Genomic DNA, 20,358 nt, shown 5'->3' on the forward strand with positions numbered 1-20,358 from the left:
AAAACTGAACTGGGGGTAAAATTAACCAGAGGTTCATAGCTATGTCTGGCAGTGGTCTGCAGACAGGATGGGCATAAAAAAGGGTGTGGTGTCTTCCCATTGGTTGTAGCTGAATGATGGTATTTCATCTGTGAGATACCCACCAGCTACATTCAGCCAGAGATTCTGCATCTGTCAAGGTAATGCAGCCCAGTGGGTGAGCATAACCTGCGTCCACCTGCGCCGCCGGCATCGACTACTCTCCCATCATCAGCACTATTCATGAAAGGAACACGTTGTCACCTGGCGACCGGAGTACAAATTGACGGAGCGGACTCCGTTGGTGACTTAACAGCCGTGTGCGGCAATGATGCAAACCTGGCTGCGGGCCATCCTCAGGGCAATGTGACACACGTGCCTTTTAGGGCTCACGTGTTGAACCGAATTCGCCAGCAATTTTTAAAACACCATCACGGCCTACATGGCCTTGTGCAGTGGGCACGCTCGCTATGTGCTCACTTCCATCGTGCGCACACAGCAGCTCAACAACTTTCATCACTCCGGAAGTCTTAGGGTCTGGCAGTTAAACGCCGTAAATGCGATGTTTCGACACGCAGGAATTGGAATCTGCACATGTTGCAGCGTGTGTGGCAGCACCGCAGAGCCCTGCTGAAATACGGTAAGACATATAGCCTGGGATAACTTGATCCAGAGGTGGTGCAGATCACGCTGCTGGAGTGGTGTCAGATCAAGGACCTATGCACCCTGCTACACAGTTTTGAAATGTCGACGAAGATGTTTAGCACTGGCAATGTCATTCTCAGCGTGACAATTCTGGTCATCTACATGATGGAGCACACTGTAATTATTATTCGGAGTCAGGTGTTGGGACAAGAGGAAGGGGAGGAAGTACAGGAGGAGTCATATGCGGAAGGGATAACAAGATCTACGAGGTCCAGATGGTCAGCGGCACCTATGCGGCAGTCATGGTGAGGGAGAGGGATTAACAAGGGCGCATAGTATCAGCAAAAAGTGTTGATGAAAGTGCAGGAGCCCATGAAGAAATGGAGGACGAACTGGCGATGGGCATGGAAGACTCAGCAGATGAGTGAGAGCTTGCTCACATTTCGGTTGTGTGAGGTTGGGGGGAGAGGGCAGAGGAAGGATGCACGATTCTCACCTCTCTGCCACCAACACACCAAGGACTTGGTCCTCCTGGATGCACAAGACACATGAGCGCCTTCTTGCTGCACTACCTACATGACCCTCGGATTGTATGAATTTGAACTAATCCTGAATACTGGGTTGCCACACTGTTAGATCCCCGGTACAAGACAAAATTTGGCGAACTAATTCCTGCCATAGAAATAGACGCACGTATACAGGAGTATCTGCAGAATGTGGTACGCAATCTTAGATCTACTTGTCCACTAAACACCAGTGCTGCACAGAGTGAATCTCAACGCTTTGTCATGGATAGGAGGAAATGGTCTTTTACTTGTCCACATCGGAGGGACCGAGGGATGGCTGCTGTGCTGAGATGGCGTTGAGTACGGTGTCCCTGCACAGTTGCACTTTTGGTCATATCCCAAAATGAGTTGAAAAAGGACAGATGCTGTTGGAAAGGGGAACAGGTGTGTTGGAAAGGGGAAAAAAGTTTTGGTCCGTGGATTTGGTGGTTAAGCAACTGTAACATTTGCTGAAGAAACAACATCTGTTACAGTGGGACTGGCAGATTTGGATAAAGTGGTATATAATCTGTGACCGCTATATAACGAAAATTAATAAGAAAAGAAAGAGAAAGGTATATATCCCCATCAGCAGTCAGTGTCCACCGTGCTCCCAGTTGGAAAAGGAGAGGTTGGCAACTTGAAGGTTTGGTGGAGGATACAGAGCTGTGTGGCTATGAAACTAATAGTAGCCTGAACCGAGTTAGACGCCATTCGGATCTGGAGACTGTGAGCCCTGTTAGCGTCACAGGGTCCACATGCCCACCCAGCCCAGGAACTCCCTGTTAACAACACAGGGGCCATTGAGTACGCTGACCGTGTGCGTAGGGGCCACACCTGTGGACAGCAGGCGCATCAGCAGCAGCAGGCCTGTTAATGCCACTGGGCTGCACAAGCAGGACTGTTAGGACAGGAGCTGGTCTTAACCGTTCTGCGTTACCAACTGTGGTGGTGGCCTGCATCCACCACCCGATCCCTGCCTACCTCTGGCCTAAAGCCGCAATGGGTTCAACACATGGAGGTGTGCTCTTTCGGAGCATAATAGAAGACTGCGCACCTCCTTGTTGGCTCCAGCCCCTTTTATAACCTGGGTCCGCCCCAAACCAGGGTGAACCACAATGCACCTCCTGGAGACAAAAGTAGAGTGACACGTCATGAGTGGCATAACTAGCGTCCTATTTGGAAACGCAACTTCAATGATGACCTCATGGCTGCCATGACCCAAACACCTCACCAGTCATCGTCTGAGCATCAATAATGCGGTGACAAGTCATAGGTGTGGGCCTCTGCAAGCCATTTGGGAGGACACCTGATGCCCTGTGGTCTATATGGGACCCCCACATCAGGGCCAGGGCCAAAGAGTTCATTACCGGACCTAGTCTCTGATGCAGGAAGTGCCTGAGCATGCTCAGTAGCATGAAATACAGTCTCTGAAAAAAGACTATCAGCTTTAGCATGGTGTCTATGCCCAAAACAGGACTTATACCCGGCACGGAATGCAAGCACCTGTGCAAAGAGGCTTTTCACACTTAGTGTGGGAGCATGCGCTGTATCCCGAAATGAAAACTTAGCGTCAGGATTGGCACAGTCAGGCTGAGCATACTCACTAGGCGAAACACTGTAATTATGCTGCAGCTGGGGTACATCGGCACACGCATGCGCACTAGCTGCCTCTCCACACTTAGACGTGGAGGGGAAATTTGTCTTGGAGATGCTGTCTATGAACAGAAGGAAAAGCTAAAGGAAGCCTGACTTTCTATCCCTCCGAATTATGAAATGCAGCAATGAATTCCATGAGTTTGCTATAACATTAGCGTAGCAAAATGTGCATGAGGGTGTGATGTAGAGGTGCTAGAAATAGCTTGTCACCAGTGGGGCACTAATGGAATACAACAGCCAGTTCTATGATGCCACAAAATGGCAGTATTTTGTGCTATCATTATAGCTTATTAAAAACAGAGCACGAGGTTGTCATGCAGAGGTGCTGCACATAGATTTGCAGTAGTGTGAATTGACAAAAGTACAATAGCCACGTTTAGGATACAACTAGGTACAGTGAGTGTTTGCTAGTATAATGGCTGAGTTTAAAAAAGTTTGAGTGTGCAATGCAGGCAGATGTCCTGCAAATAACGTTCCAATACTGTGAAATGACAAAAGTACAATAGCCACGTTTAGGATACAACTAGGTACAGTGAGTGTTTGCTAGTATAATGGCTGAGTTTAAAAAAGTTTGAGTGTTCAAGGCAGGCAGATGTCCTGCAAATAACGTTCCAATACTGTGAATTGACAAAAGTACAATAGCCACGTTTAGGATACAACTAGGTACAGTGAGTGTTTGCTAGTATAATGGCTGAGTTTAAAAAAGTTTGAGTGTGCAATGCAGGCAGACGTGCTGCAAATAACGTTCCAATACTGTGAATTGACAAAAGTACAATAGCCACGTTTAGGATACAACTAGGTACAGTGAGTGTTTGCTAGTATAATGGCTGAGTTTAAAAAAGTTTGAGTGTGCAATGCAGGCAGACGTGCTGCAAATAACGTTCCAATACTGTGAATTGACAAAAGTACAATAGCCACGTTTAGGATACAACTAGGTACAGTGAGTGTTTGCTAGTATAATGGCTGAGTTTAAAAAAGTTTGAGTGTGCAATGCAGGCAGACGTGCTGCAAATAACGTTCCAATACTGTGAATTGACAAAAGTACAATAGCCACGTTTAGGATACAACTAGGTACAGTGAGTGTTTGCTAGTATAATGGCTGAGTTTAAAAAAGTTTGAGTGTGCAAGGCAGGCAGATGTCCTGCAAATAACGTTCCAATACTGTGAATTGACAAAAGTACAATAGCCACGTTTAGGATACAACTAGGTACAGTGAGTGTTTGCTAGTATAATGGCTGAGTTTAAAAAAGTTTGAGTGTGCAAGGCAGGCAGATGTCCTGCAAATAACGTTCCAATACTGTGAATTGACAAAAGTACAATAGCCACGTTTAGGATACAACTAGGTACAGTGAGTGTTTGCTAGTATAATGGCTGAGTTTAAAAAAGTTTGAGTGTGCAAGGCAGGCAGATGTCCTGCAAATAACGTTCCAATACTGTGAATTGACAAAAGTACAATAGCCACGTTTAGGATACAACTAGGTACAGTGAGTGTTTGCTAGTATAATGGCTGAGTTTAAAAAAGTTTGAGTGTGCAATGCAGGCAGACGTGCTGCAAATAACGTTCCAATACTGTGAATTGACAAAAGTACAATAGCCACGTTTAGGATACAACTAGGTACAGTGAGTGTTTGCTAGTATAATGGCTGAGTTTAAAAAAGTTTGAGTGTGCAATGCAGGCAGACGTGCTGCAAATAACGTTCCAATACTGTGAATTGACAAAAGTACAATAGCCACGTTTAGGATACAACTAGGTACAGTGAGTGTTTGCTAGTATAATGGCTGAGTTTAAAAAAGTTTGAGTGTGCAATGCAGGCAGACGTGCTGCAAATAACGTTCCAATACTGTGAATTGACAAAAGTACAATAGCCACGTTTAGGATACAACTAGGTACAGTGAGTGTTTGCTAGTATAATGGCTGAGTTTAAAAAAGTTTGAGTGTGCAAGGCAGGCAGATGTCCTGCAAATAACGTTCCAATACTGTGAATTGACAAAAGTACAATAGCCACGTTTAGGATACAACTAGGTACAGTGAGTGTTTGCTAGTATAATGGCTGAGTTTAAAAAAGTTTGAGTGTGCAATGCAGGCAGACGTGCTGCAAATAACGTTCCAATACTGTGAATTGACAAAAATACAATAGCCACGTTTAGGATACAACTAGGTACAGTGAGTGTTTGCTAGTATAATGGCTGAGTTTAAAAAAGTTTGAGTGTGCAAGGCAGGCAGATGTCCTGCAAATAACGTTCCAATACTGTGAATTGACAAAAGTACAATAGCCACGTTTAGGATACAACTAGGTACAGTGAGTGTTTGCTAGTATAATGGCTGAGTTTAAAAAAGTTTGAGTGTGCAAGGCAGGCAGATGTCCTGCAAATAACGTTCCAATACTGTGAATTGACAAAAGTACAATAGCCACGTTTAGGATACAACTAGGTACAGTGAGTGTTTGCTAGTATAATGGCTGAGTTTAAAAAAGTTTGAGTGTGCAAGGCAGGCAGATGTCCTGCAAATAACGTTCCAATACTGTGAATTGACAAAAGTACAATAGCCACGTTTAGGATACAACTAGGTACAGTGAGTGTTTGCTAGTATAATGGCTGAGTTTAAAAAAGTTTGAGTGTGCAATGCAGGCAGACGTGCTGCAAATAACGTTCCAATACTGTGAATTGACAAAAGTACAATAGCCACGTTTAGGATACAACTAGGTACAGTGAGTGTTTGCTAGTATAATGGCTGAGTTTAAAAAAGTTTGAGTGTGCAATGCAGGCAGACGTCCTGCAAATAACGTTCCAATACTGTGAATTGACAAAAGTACAATAGCCACGTTTAGGATACAACTAGGAACAGTGAGTGTTTGCTAGTATAATGGCTGAGTTTAAAAAAGTTTGAGTGTGCAAGGCAGGCAGATGTCCTGCAAATAACGTTCCAATACTGTGAATTGACAAAAGTACAATAGCCACGTTTAGGATACAACTAGGTACAGTGAGTGTTTGCTAGTATAATGGCTGAGTTTAAAAAAGTTTGAGTGTGCAAGGCAGGCAGATGTCCTGCAAATAACGTTCCAATACTGTGAATTGACAAAAGTACAATAGCCACGTTTAGGATACAACTAGGTACAGTGAGTGTTTGCTAGTATAATGGCTGAGTTTAAAAAAGTTTGAGTGTGCAATGCAGGCAGACGTGCTGCAAATAACGTTCCAATACTGTGAATTGACAAAAGTACAATAGCCACGTTTAGGATACAACTAGGTACAGTGAGTGTTTGCTAGTATAATGGCTGAGTTTAAAAAAGTTTGAGTGTGCAAGGCAGGCAGATGTCCTGCAAATAACGTTCCAATACTGTGAATTGACAAAAGTACAATAGCCACGTTTAGGATACAACTAGGTACAGTGAGTGTTTGCTAGTATAATGGCTGAGTTTAAAAAAGTTAGAGTGTGCAATGCAGGCAGATGTCATGCAAATAACGTTCCAATACTGTGAATTGACAAAAGTCCAATAGCCACGTATAGGATGCCACTATGTACACTGAGTGTTTGCTAGTATAATGGCTTCGTTATAATTAGTTGGAGTGTGCAACGCAGGCAGATGCGCTCTGCAAATGTCTTGGCACTAGTGGGACTATAGCAAAGTCCAATAGCCACGTATAGGATGCCACTAGGTACACTGAGTGTTTGCTAGTAAAATTGCTTAGTTTAAAAAAGTTGTAGTGTGCAATGCAGGCAGACGTGCTCTGCAAATGTCTTTGCACTAGTGGGACTATAGCAAAGTCCAATAGCCACGTATAGGATGCCACTAGGTACACTGAGTGTTTGCTAGTAAAATTGCTTAGTTTAAAAAAGTTGTAGTGTGCAATGCAGGCAGACGTGCTCTGCAAATGTCTTTGCACTAGTGGGACTATAGCAAAGTCCAATAGCCACGTATAGGATGCCACTAGGTACACTGAGTGTTTGCTAGTAAAATTGCTTAGTTTAAAAAACTTGGAGTGTGCAATGCAGGCAGATGTGCTCTGCTAATGTCTTTGCACTAGTGGGACTATAGCAAAGTCCAATAGCCACGTTTAGGATGCCACTAGGTACACTGAGTGTTTGCTAGTAAAATTGATTAGTTTAAAAAAGTTGTAGTGTGCAATGCAGGCAGACGTGCTCTGCAAATGTCTTTGCACTAGTGGGACTATAGCAAAGTCCAATAGCCACGTATAGGATGCCACTAGGTACACTGAGTGTTTGCTAGTAAAATTGCTTAGTTTAAAAAAGTTGTAGTGTGCAATGCAGGCAGACGTGCTCTGCAAATGTCTTTGCACTAGTGGGACTATAGCAAAGTCCAATAGCCACGTATAGGATGCCACTAGGTACACTGAGTGTTTGCTAGTAAAATTGCTTAGTTTAAAAAACTTGGAGTGTGCAATGCAGGCAGATGTGCTCTGCAAATGTCTTTGCACTAGTGGGACTATAGCAAAGTCCAATAGCCACGTTTAGGATGCCACTAGGTACACTGAGTGTTTGCTAGTATAATGGCTTACTTAGAATGAGTTGGAGTGTGCAGAGGACAAGAGGGTACAGTGGCAGGATTGTGGTGCTCTGGGTAGAGGAATGGAAGCCTGCCTTTCTATTCCCTCCTAATGGTGAAATGCAGGGAGGAAATCCCTGACCTGGGCTACACAGACGCTGTTGCTGTTTGCAGGACCTGTCACTTATGGCTCTCTGACCCTGCCGCTTTGAGCCCTTAAAAGGACTGCTAGAATGTGCTCTCCCTAAGCTGTCTAACGCTGTGTATGCAGCGCATACAGCTGTATCGGCTATAGGACTCAGGAGGACGGAGCTGCGACACTGATGTCTGACACCAAAGACGCAGAAGGCAGATAATGGCGTTCGTGAAGAAAATGTCCGGTTTTATAATGCAGGGACATGTGACATGCAGATCCTATCACACATGCCGTTGCTTCTCTGGCTCAAAGTCCACTTAGGTGTGTGTGTGTCTGTGATTGGCTGACATGCTGGCCCGCCCCACAAGACGCGCGCGCTTAGGGAAGGAAGACAAGAAAAAAAAAAAAAAAATGGCGATCGCCATTATAGAAACAGCAGTGATCTGAAGGCGCTGTTCACGCACACTATACACTGAAATGTGATAATAGTTTGATTCACAGAGTGACTTACACTATTACAGCAGAAACCAAGCTAGGATTTAGCTGTTTTTTGGCTGCTAGAACCGTTCTCGAACGTTTCTAGAACTATCGAGCTTTTGCAAAAAGCTCGAGTTCTAGTTCGATCTAGAACATGCCCCAAAATCACTCGAGCCGCGAACTGGAGAACCACGAACCACGAACCGCGCTCAACTCTACTCTGCACCCGAGATTCCTATGGTGGTGCAGGAAGCGATCGGGACATTTATATGACCGCATATATGTGAACCAGCTGCATTCCAGGTTTCCAGGTCTGTAACACTTGTGTGGTGTGAATAAAATACTGTTGTGAACAAGAATTTGGGTTGCTGCCTCACTTGATTGGCTTTGTGAGGTCGCTGCTTTACACCCCCTACCAAGGAAGGTTCCTCCTATCTTGGTACGTTATCCGTAGTTTGATAGGTCCTTTATAGTCCTTTATATCTCGGAAGTTCACTCCTAGCTTTGCCTGGTCAAATGCCCAGCAGATTGCACTACTCCTAGTATATATATATATATATATATATATATACATACATATATATACCTTTTTGAGATGAGGTGGTGCACAATTTGGCTTTGGTCTACGGCGTAGTAGAAATCTGTAAATCCGGCCCTGGTAATGGTTGTGGTGGATTGACTTACCATTAGAGTTGAGCGCGGTTCGAGGTTCTCCAGTTCGCAGCTCGAGTGATTTTGGGGGCTGTTCTAGATCGAACTAGAACTCGAGCTTTTTGCTAAAGCTCGATAGTTCTAGATATGTTCGAGAACGGTTCTAGCAGCAAAAATCAGGGCTTTTTACAGCTACAGTGTGCAGGAGCCATCGCTGGCAGCCTGCCAGAAGCTGGTAACCAAGATAAACATCGGGTATCCAAGCAAAGCGTTTTGGTTAGAAACCCGATATTTATCCTAGTTACGTGTGCAGGAAGCCCACACTTCCCCGCTCAGCTCGCTCTGCCCCCTCCTGCACGCGGCATGTACACACACACACACTCACACACACACACACGCACACACACACACACACTCACCTGTCCCCAGCCATGCAGTCCACGACACTGACGTCCTCCTGGCACTCTGCACACATGGTCCCGCTCGGCTTACCTGCGGTGATGAAGTCCCGACCTCAGCGCTGTCACTGTCCTCCATGGCCGCCGCTTGTCACATCACCTTCTCTCGCTTCCGACCCGAGACTGACTAGCGGTGACGTCACGGGCCTCTCGCGATACTTGGCTGTGAAGGCGGCGGTCATTGAACTCAGTGACAGGTGCTGTCAGCAGTGCAGGAGATCAGCGCAGGTAATGTACCTCGTTGACAGCAGCACTTGTCATGCCCTGCAGTGACCTGGGCTGACCCATTGATGTTAGCTCAGGTCGCTGCACTGCTCTCCCAGCCAATGGGGAACATCTTGCTCTTCATTGACTGGGACAGTGGGGATCGTCATGGCAACCCCTTGGATTACACCAGACCTGGATTTGTTTTTCTTTCTAATAAATTGGTTAAAGAGGGAATGTATTGGGGAGTGTTTTTTCAAATAAAAATGTGTTTGTCGTCTATTTTTTTTTATTACTGACTGAGTTGGTTATGTCGGGTATCTGATAGACGCCTGACCTCACCAACCCCAGGGCTTCATGCCAGGTGACATTACACATCTGGTATTAACCCCATATATTACCCCGTTTGCCACCGCACCAGGGCACGGGATGAGCTGGGGCGAAGCACCAGAATTGGCGCATCTAATGGATGCGCCACTTCTCGGGCGGCTGCGGCCTGCTAATTTTAGGCTGGGGAGAGTCCAATAACCATGGACCTCCCTAGTCTGAGAATATCAGAACCCAGCTGTCTGCTTTACCTTGGCTGGTGATCCAATTTTGGGGGGACCCCTACGTGGGTTTTTTTTTATTATTTATTTAATTTAAAATAACAGCGTGGGGTGCCCTCAGTTTTGGATTACCAGCCAAGGTGAGGCTGCCAGCTGTGGTCTGCAGGCTGCAGCCGTCTGCTTTACCCTAGCTGGCTACAAAAATAGGGGGAACCCTACGTCATTTTTTTGGCTAAATGCAAAGCTAAGCACCCCTTAGTGCCACATGAAAGTCACCAAAGGGTGCAAAATTACAAAATGCAGGAGAGTGGGACATTATGTGTCTTTCTGCCTTTATAATGACAGAAAAGACTGATATGAAGTGTACAAGCACAGGAAAATCACCAGAGAGCTCTACGCTGTGAAAAGCAGTAGAAAATGGCACTGGAGTGAACATGTGACCGCCTCATGTAGGTTGAAGCTATGGATCCTGGATAAATTTATGTATTTTCCCTCCTTCAGTTTTTTTGCAGTACACAAAAAAACGGAAGGCACACGGATGAAAAACAGATGACATACGGACCGTCTACGGAACGGAAACGGATGCCACACGGATGCACCCGTGAAAAAAAACAGACTGTTTTTTGCATACCACAAAAATGGATCGGTCGTGTGAATGTAGCCTTATTCTGATCTGCCGTTTAAAAACAGCAGGCAGAAATAAGTGAATAACGCCCCCCAGCATCAGAAAATCTCCGGGGTTTCAGGGCTAGCTGAGACCCTGGAGATCATGATTCAGGACGGTTTTTCCGGTCCCCGCTCATGTGATTTATCTCCCATCTGGCATGAACAAACATGATAAATCTCCTCCCCGGTCCCGTCCGGTCCCCCGGTGTCGCCAAAGTGCCCCCCCCCGATGCCCTCCCAGAAATCCAAGATGGCCGCGCGCACAGCAGCGCGCCGGCCGCATTCACCCTACTCCTCTGATTTCTGTCGCATGTGCCATGACACATGCAACAGAAAACTCCTCCCCAGGCCCTGCCAGGTCACCCCCTATAACCCCACCGGTGTTCCCCGGTGTCCCACGGTACCTGTGCAGCGTTGATCCGCCTACGGCCCTCTCCTTCACAATAGATGCTGCCGCATGCACAGAGGGGCTGTCAGCTCAGCTTCCTGTGTTCAGACACAGTCAGTGGTGGTTATGCATCTGTAAGCTAAATGGGCGGCACGGTGGCTCAGTGGTTAGGACTACAGTCTTGCAGCGCTGAGGTCCTGGGTTCAATTCTCACCAAGGGCACCATCTGCAAGGAGTTTGTATGTTCTCCCCGTGTTTGCGTAGGTTTCCTCCGGGTACTCCGGTTTCCTCCCACACTCCAAAGACATACAGTGCTATGGAATTAATAACGCTATATAAATGAATAAATTATTATTATTACTGCAATGCCCTGCTCATGAGGTAAGGAACATAATTGATCAGGAGAGCTATATACTACATTTCCAAATGGAGGGATTTGCTTTTATAGTTTCCCTGCTGAACGACTACCAAACATGAGAGTCCGTTATACGCCACAAGAAAACACATCTAAATAGCGAGCTCTGTTGTTAAGTATTCATTCAGCTGGATAACTGGACTTAAAGGGGTATTCCATCTCCAGGATCCTATCCCCAATATATAGTAGGTGGAATAGCAATAATATCAGCAAATACCAATATTTGGAAATGTAGAATAGTTCTCCTGATTAGGCATGCCCTTACCTCATGAGCAGGGCATTGCAGCTTTGGTAGCAACCATTACGACATGGACTCTGCTGCTGTGGACCCGGGAAGAGTAAGTGCAGATTCATTGCACCCACACTCCTCACAAAAAGGGTCTGCACTCCTGGAAAATGGGGGATACGTTCCCTGAGTGTCTCCCCCCCATATTCTAGATGGTCAAGAGTCGTCGTGGGACCCCTTTATTTTTTTTCTTACAATAAATTGGTGAAAGAGGAAATGTTTTGGGGACTGTTTTTTCAAATAAATTTCTTTTGTCGATTTTTTTTTGTTAGTACTGACTAGAGATGAGCGAACCGGTCCCGGTTCGGCTCGAGGTCGGTTCGCCGAACGGAGGTCCCGTTCGAGTTCGGCTCGTCGAACGTTCGACGAACCGAACTCGAACTGCATAGGAAACAATGGCAGGCAATCACAAACACAGAAAAACACCTAGAAAACACCCTCAAAGGTGTCCAAAAGGTGACAAACAACTCACAACACAACACAAACACATGGGAAAGTGACAAGGACATATACTCATGCGAAAACAAAACAACTGGACAAGGAAAAAGAGGAGGACACACAGATATATGAGTATATGCAAGGAAACATCGATTCCATTATTGTGCAACTTGAGCCCTGCTCATTTTAGGCTTCCAATCTTGATAAATTGCCTGAGCTCGCCACGTACGCCTTGGGGATCTTGTCGTGTCCTGCAGCCAGCGTTCTCTCGGAACCTGTCTTCAGTGCTGCTGGGGGTCTGCTGGCAGATAAGCACACGTGTCTGTGCACTGACAATGTGGACATGGCTCTCAGAGGACTTTTCTTCCCCTGGGTCAGCCAGGGGATGGGAAAGGCACGCGTATTTTTGAGAGTGCTTCATGCAAAGCATCTTTTTCTTTTTCAAAAGGGGGCTCAACCGATGCCAGTCAAGTGGGGTGTGTGTGGCCCAGTTACTGGAAATGAGGGAGACTGTGGTTGGAGTCCCCTCGCTGTGTTTCTAAAAGAACCAAGATGAACAAGTCATGGCTCTCAGAGGACTTTTCTTCCCCTGGGTCATCCAGGGGACGGGAAAGGCACGCGTATTTTTGAGAGTGCTTCATGCCAAGCATCTTTTTCTTTTTCAAAAGGGGGGGTCAACTGATGCCAGTCAAGTGGGGTGTGTGTGGCCCAATTAGTGGCAACGAGGGAGACTGTGGTTGGAGTGCCCTCGGTGTGTTTCTAAAAGAACCAAGATGAACAAGTCATGGCTCTCAGAGGACTTTTCTTCCCCTGGGTCAGCCAGGGGACGGGAAAGGCACGCATATTTTTGAGAGTGCTTCATGCAAAGCTTCTTTTTCTTTTTCAAAAGGGGGCTCAACCGATGCCAGTCAAGTGGGGTGTGTGTGGCCCAGTTAGTGGAAACGATGGAGACTGTGGTTGGAGTCCCCTCGCTGTATTTCTAAAAGAACCAAGATGAACAAGTCATGGCTCTCAGAGGACTTTTCTTCCCCTGGGTCATCCAGGGGATGGGAAAGGCACGCGTATTTTTGAAAGTGCTTCATGCCAAGCATCTTTTTCTTTTTCAAAAGGGGGGGTCAACTGATGCCAGTCAAGTGGGGTGTGTGTGGCCCAATTAGTGGCAACGAGGGAGACTGTGGTTGGAGTCCCCTCGCTGTGTTTCTAAAAGAACCAAGATGAACAAGTCATGGCTCTCAGAGGACTTTTCTTCCCCTGGGTCATCCAGGGGACGGGAAAGGCACGCGTATTTTTGAGAGTGCTTCATGCCAAGCATCTTTTTCTTTTTCAAAAGGGGGGGTCAACTGATGCCAGTCAAGTGGGGTGTGTGTGGCCCAATTAGTGGCAACGATGGAGACTGTGGTTGGAGTCCCCTCGCTGTGTTTCTAAAAGAACCAAGATGAACAAGTCATGGCTCTCAGAGGACTTTTCTTCCCCTGGGTCATCCAGGGGACGGGAAAGGCACGCGTATTTTTGAGAGTGCTTCATGCCAAGCATCTTTTTCTTTTTCAAAAGGGGGGGTCAACTGATGCCAGTCAAGTGGGGTGTGTGTGGCCCAATTAGTGGCAACGAGGGAGACTGTGGTTGGAGTCCCCTCGCTGTGTTTCTAAAAGAACCAAGATGAACAAGTTATGGCTCTCAGAGGACTTTTCTTCCCCTGGGTCAGCCAGGGGACGGGAAAGGCACGCGTATTTTTGAGAGTGCTTCATGCCAAGCATCTTTTTCTTTTTCAAAAGGGGGGGTCAACTGATGCCAGTCAAGTGGGGTGTGTGTGGCCCAATTAGTGGCAACGAGGGAGACTGTGGTTAGAGTCCCCTCGGTGTGTTTCTAAAAGAACCAAGATGAACAAGTCATGGCTCTCAGAGGACTTTTCTTCCCCTGGGTCAGCCAGGGGACGGGAAAGGCACGCGTATTTTTGAGAGTGCTTCATGCAAAGCATCTTTTTCTTTTTCAAAAGGGGGCTCAACCGATGCCAGTCAAGTGGGGTGTGTGTGGCCCAGTTAGTGGAAACGATGGAGACTGTGGTTGGAGTCCCCTCGCTGTGTTTCTAAAAGAACCAAGATGAACAAGTCATGGCTCTCAGAGGACTTTTCTTCCCCTGGGTCATCCAGGGGACGGGAAAGGCACGCGTATTTTTGAGAGTGCTTCATGCCAAGCATCTTTTTCTTTTTCAAAAGGGGGGGGTCAACCGATGCCAGTCAAGTGGGGTGTGTGTGGCCCAATTAGTGGCAACGAGGGAGACTGTGGTTGGAGTCCCCTCGCTGTGTTTCTAAAAGAACCAAGATGAACAAGTCATGGCTCTCAGAGGACTTTTCTTTCCCTGGGTCAGCTAGGGGACGGGAAAGGTACGCGTATTTTTGAGAGTGCTTCATGCAAAGCATCTTTTTCTTTTTCAAAAGGGGATCAAGTGATGCCAGTCAAGTGGGGTGTGTGTGGCCCAATTAGTGGCAACGAGGGAGACTGTGGTTGGAGTCCCCTCGCTGTGTTTTACATGCTTTTAGAAGGGCATGACATGGCTTAGAGGTTGACTTTCAGCATCTGGAAACTGTTGGCTACCAAAATGCTGCCTTTCCAACCTTTTTAACCGAGGATATTCGAGACCTTATGCCCATCGCAGTGCCCCAAGAGCTGATGCCCAGGCGCCACTCCTTCTCCAACAAAGGCGTGCACGCGCTACACCAGCATGTCGCACTAAACATCACTGATTCCTTGAGAAACTCTGTGTGACAGGGTGCATTTCACCACAGATAATTGGCCCAGTAAGCATGGACAGGGGCGTTACATGTCGCTGACTGGGCAATGGGTTACTGTGGGGAGAGATGGAGAAGGGTCTGCTGTACAAGTCTTGCCGTCCCCATGAGTTGTTTCAATCCTTCTTCTGTATGTAGAAGTTAATACACTGCTTCTGCCTCTTCAACCTCGTGTGGGTCCTCCACCTTGGCGCAAACCCTGTGTGGTCAGGCCACCCTTCCTTGTAACTGCGCACAAGGACTACCACACACCTCCTTACTATGCTGGCAGCAGAGCTCAATGCCATCAGGCGGTCAAAGTTTTACTTTGAAATGTATGGGAAATGTGAGTCACACCGCTGAGAAGTTGTGGACGGTTAGCTCTGGAGACCGAGTTTCATCAATGGTTGTCTCCACTCAACCAGCAGCCAGGGAAGGCCGGGTGCGACAATGATGCAAACATGGGTGCGGCCCTTCGCTGTGACAATGTGACACACGTGCCTTGTGTGGTTCACGTGTTGAACCTGGTTGTCCAGCAATTTTTAAAGCACTATCCTGGCCCACATGGCCTTCTGCAGAGAGCACGGTGTAACGCCTTCCTTGATCCACACACTCAGATGGGCTGTAAATGATAGGCTAGAGGGAAGCCACTCACCAAGCAGGACCCCTAGAACCCTGAAACCCTTTAACCCCTATACAGGGATTAGGAATTGCACAGGGCCCAAGGTGATTAATACCTGTGGAAGGCTGCAGTTCCAGAGAATAGTAGTCAGGCAGAGTCAAAACATTAATTGAGGAACAGGAACAGAATGGGACGGCCAGGACTTAATCAGAAAACAAGCAAAGGTGAAATGCGGATCGGCCAACAAGGTACATAAACAGCAAGCAGGAAAAGTAGTCAGGTAACAAGCACACAAAATCATAAAACTGAACTGGGGGTAAAAGCAGAGCTATGTCTGGCAGTGGTCTGCAGACAGGATGGGCATAAAAAAGGGTGTGGTGTCTTCCCATTGGTTGTAGCTGAATGATGGTATTTCATCTGTGAGATACCCACCAGCTACATTCAGCCAGAGATTCTGCATCTGTCAAGGTAATGCAGCCCAGTGGGTGAGCATAACCTGCGTCCACCTGCGCCGCTGGCATCGACTCCTCTCCCATCATCAGCACTATTCATGAAAGGAACACGTTGTCACCTGGCGACCGGAGTACAAATTGACGGAGCGGACTCCGTTGGTGACTTAATAGCCGTGTGCGGCAATGATGCAAACCTGGCTGCGGGCCATCGTCAGGGCAATGTGACACACGTGCTTTGTATGGCTCACGTGTTGAACCTAATTCTCCAGCAATTTTTAAAACACCATCACGGCCTACATGGCCTTGTGCAGCGTGCACGCTCGCTATGTGCTCACTTCCATCGTGCGCACACAGCAGCTCAACAACTTCGTCGCTACAGAAGTCTTTAGGTCTGGTGGTTAAACGCCTGAAATGCGATGTGCCCACACGCAGGAATTTGAATCTGCACATGTTGCAGCGTTTGTGGCAGCACCGCCGAATCCTGCTGCAATACGTTATGACATATAGCCTGGGATAACTTGATCCAGAGGTGGTGCAGATCACGCTGCTGGAGTGGTGTCAGATCAAGGACCTATGCACCCTGCTACACAGTTTACAAATGTCGACGAAGATGTTTAGCACTGGCAATGTCATTTTCAGCGTGACAATTCTGGTCATCTACATGATGGAGCACACTGTAATTATTATTCGGAGTCAGGTGTTGGGACAAGAGGAAGGGGAGGAAGTACAGGAGGAGTCATATGCGGAAGGGATAACAAGATCTACGAGGTCCAGATGGTCAGCGGCACCTATGCGGCAGTCATGGTGAGGGAGAGGGATTAACAAGGGCGCATAGTATCATCAAAAAGTGTTGAGGAAGGTACAGGAGCCCATGAAGAAATGGAGGACGAACTGGTGATGGGCATGTAAGACTAAGCAGATGAGTGAGAGCTTGCTCACATTTCGGTTGTGCGAGGTTGTGGGGAGAGGGCAGAGGAAGGAGGCACGATTCTCACCTCTCTGCCACCAACACACCAAGGACTTGGTCCTCCTGGATGCACAAGACACATGAGCGCCTTCTTGCTGCACTACCTACAACATGACCCTCGGATTGTACTAATTCGAAGTAATGCTGACTACTGGGTTGCCACACTGTTAGATCCCCGGTACAAGGCAAAATTTGGCGAAATAATTCCTGTCATAGAAAGGGACGCACGCATACAGGAGAATATGCAGAAGGTGGCACGCAATCTTAGATCTGCTTTTCCACTAAACACCAGTGCTGCACAGAGTGAATCTCAACGCTTTGTCATGGATATGAGGAAATGGTCTCTTACTTGTCTACATCTGAGGGACCGAGGGCTGGCTGCTGTGCTGAGATGGCATTGAGTACAGTGTCCCTGTAGAGTTGCACTTTTGGTCATATACCAAAATGAGTTGAAAAAGGACAGATGCTGGTGGAAAGGGGAACAGGTGTGTTGGAAAGGGGAAAAAAGTTTTGGTCCGTGGATTTGGTGGTTAAGCAACAGTAACATTTGCTGAAGAAACACCATCTGTTACAGTGGGACTGGCAGATTTGGATAAAGTGGTATATACTATGTTACCGCTATATAACGAAAATTAATAAGAAAAGAAAGAGAAAGGTATATATCCCCATCAGCAGTCAGTGTCCACCGTGCTCCCAGTTGGAAAAGGAGAGGTTGGCAACTGGAAGGTTTGGTGGAGGATACAGAGCTGTGTGGCTATGAAACTAATAGTAGCCTGAACCGAGTTAGACGCCATTCGGATCTGGAGACTGTGAGCCCTGTTAGCGTCACAGGGTCCACATGCCCACCCAGCCCAGGAACTCCCTGTTAACAACACAGGGGCCATTGAGTACGCTGACCGTGTGCGTAGGGGCACACCTGTTGACAGCAGGCGCATCAGCAGCAGCAGGCCTGTTAATGGCACTGGGCTGCACAAGCAGGACTGGTAGGACAGGAGCTGGTCTTAACCGTTCTGCGTTACCAACTGTGGTGGTGGCCTGCATCGACACCCTATCCTTGCCTACCTCTGGCCTAAAGCCGCAATGGGTTCAACACATGGAGGTGTGCTCTTTCGGAGCATAATAGAAGACTGCGCACCTCCTTGTTGGCTCCAGCCCCTTTTATAACCTGGGTCCGCCCCAAACCAGGGTGAACCACAATGCACCTCCTGGAGACAAAAGTAGAGTGACACGTCATGAGTGGCATAACTAGCGTCCTATTTGGAACCGCAACTTCAATGATGACCTCATGGCTGCCATGACCCAAACACCTCACCAGTCATCGTCTGACCATCAATAATGCGGTGACAAGTCATAGGGGTGGGCCTCTGCAAGCCATTTGGGAGTACACCTGATGCCCTTAGGTCTATATGGGACCCCCACATCAGGGGCAGGGCCAAAGAGTTCATTACCAGACCTAGTCTCTGATGCAGTAAGTGCCTGAGCATGCTCAGTAGCATGAAATACAGTCTCTGAAAAAAGACTATCAGCTTTAGCATGGTGTCTAGGCACAAAACAGGACTTAGACCCGGCACGGAATGCAAGCACCTGTGCAAAGAGGCTTTTCACACTTAGTGTGGGAGCATGCGCTGTATCCCGAAATGAAGACTTAGCGTCAGGAATAGCACAGTCAGGCTGAGCATACTCACTAGGCGAAACACTGTAATTAGGCTGCAGCTGGGGTAAATTGGCACACGCATGTGCACTAACTGCCTCTCCACACTTAGACGTGGAGGGTAAATTGCTCTTGGAGATGCTGTCTATGAACAGAAGGAAAAGCTAAAGGAAGCCTGACTTTCTATCCCTCCGAATTATCAAATGCAGCAATGAATTCCATGAGTTTGCTTTAACATTAGCGTAGCAAAATGTGCCTGAGGGTGTCATGTAGAGGTGCTATAAATAGCTTGGCACCAGTGGGGCACTAATGGAATACAACAGCCAGATCTATGATGCCACTAAATGGCAGTATTTTTTGCTATCATTATAGCTTATTAAAAACAGAGCAGGAGGGTGTCCTGCACATGTGCTAGAAATAGCTTGGCACCAGTGGGGCACTAATGGAATACAACAGCCAGTTCTATGATGTCACTAAATGGCAGTATTTTTTGCTATCATTATAGCTTATTAAAAACAGAGCAGGAGGGTGTCCTGCACATGTGCTAGAAATAGCTTGGCACCAGTGGGGCACTAATGGAATACAACAGCCAGTTCTATGATGCCACTAAATGGCAGTATTTTTTGCTATCATTATAGCTCATTAAAAACAGAGCAGGAGGGTGTAATGCAGAGGTGCTGCACATAGATTTGCACCAGTGGGGCACTAATGGAGTACAACAGCCACTTCTTGTATGCCACTAGGTACACTGAGTGTTTGCTAGTATAATGGCTTAGTTAAAAAGAATTTGAGTGTGCAATGCAGGCAGAGGTGCTGCAAATATCTTTACAATAGTGTGACTAGACAAAAGTGCAATAGCCACGTTTAGGATGCCACTGGGTACACTGACTGTTTGCTAGTATAATGGCTTAGTTAAAAAGAGTTGGAGTGTGCAATGCAGGCAGGGGTGCTGCAAATATCTTTACAATAGTGTGAATAGACAAAAGTACAATAGCCACGTTTAGGATGCCACTAGGTACACTGACTGTTTGCTAGTATAATGGCTTAGTTAAAAAGAGTTGGAGTGTGCAATGCAGGCAGACGTGCTGCAAATATCTTTACAATAGTGTGAATAGACAAAAGTACAATAGCCACGTTTAGGATGCCACTAGGTACACTGACTGTTTGCTAGTATAATGGCTTAGTTAAAAAGAGTTGGAGTGTGCAATGCAGGCAGACGTGCTGCAAATATCTTTACAATAGTGTGAATAGACAAAAGTACAATAGCCACGTTTAGGATGCCACTAGGTACGCTGACTGTTTGCTAGTATAATGGCTTAGTTAAAAAGAGTTGGAGTGTGCAATGCAGGCAGACATGCTGCAAATATCTTTACAATAGTGTGAATAGACAAAAGTACAATAGCCACGTTTAGGATGCCACTAGGTACACTGACTGTTTGCTAGTATAATGGCTTAGTTAAAAAGAGTTGGAGTGTGCAATGCAGGCAGAGGTGCTGCAAATATCTTTACAATAGTGTGAATAGACAAAAGTACAATAGCCACGTTTAGGATGCCACTAGGTACACTGACTGTTTGCTAGTATAATGGCTTAGTTAAAAAGAATTGGAGTGTGCAATGCAGGCAGACATGCTGCAAATATCTTTACAATAGTGTGAATAGACAAAAGTACAATAGCCACGTTTAGGATGCCACTAGGTACACTGACTGTTTGCTAGTATAATGGCTTAGTTAAAAAGAGTTGGAGTGTGCAATGCAGGCAGAGGTGCTGCAAATATCTTTACAATAGTGTGAATAGATAAAAAGTACAATAGCCACGTTTAGGATGCCACTAGGTACACTGACTGTTTGCTAGTATAATGGCT

Source organism: Anomaloglossus baeobatrachus, chromosome 4, assembly GCF_048569485.1.
Source record: "Anomaloglossus baeobatrachus isolate aAnoBae1 chromosome 4, aAnoBae1.hap1, whole genome shotgun sequence".
NCBI lineage: Eukaryota > Metazoa > Chordata > Amphibia > Anura > Aromobatidae > Anomaloglossus > Anomaloglossus baeobatrachus.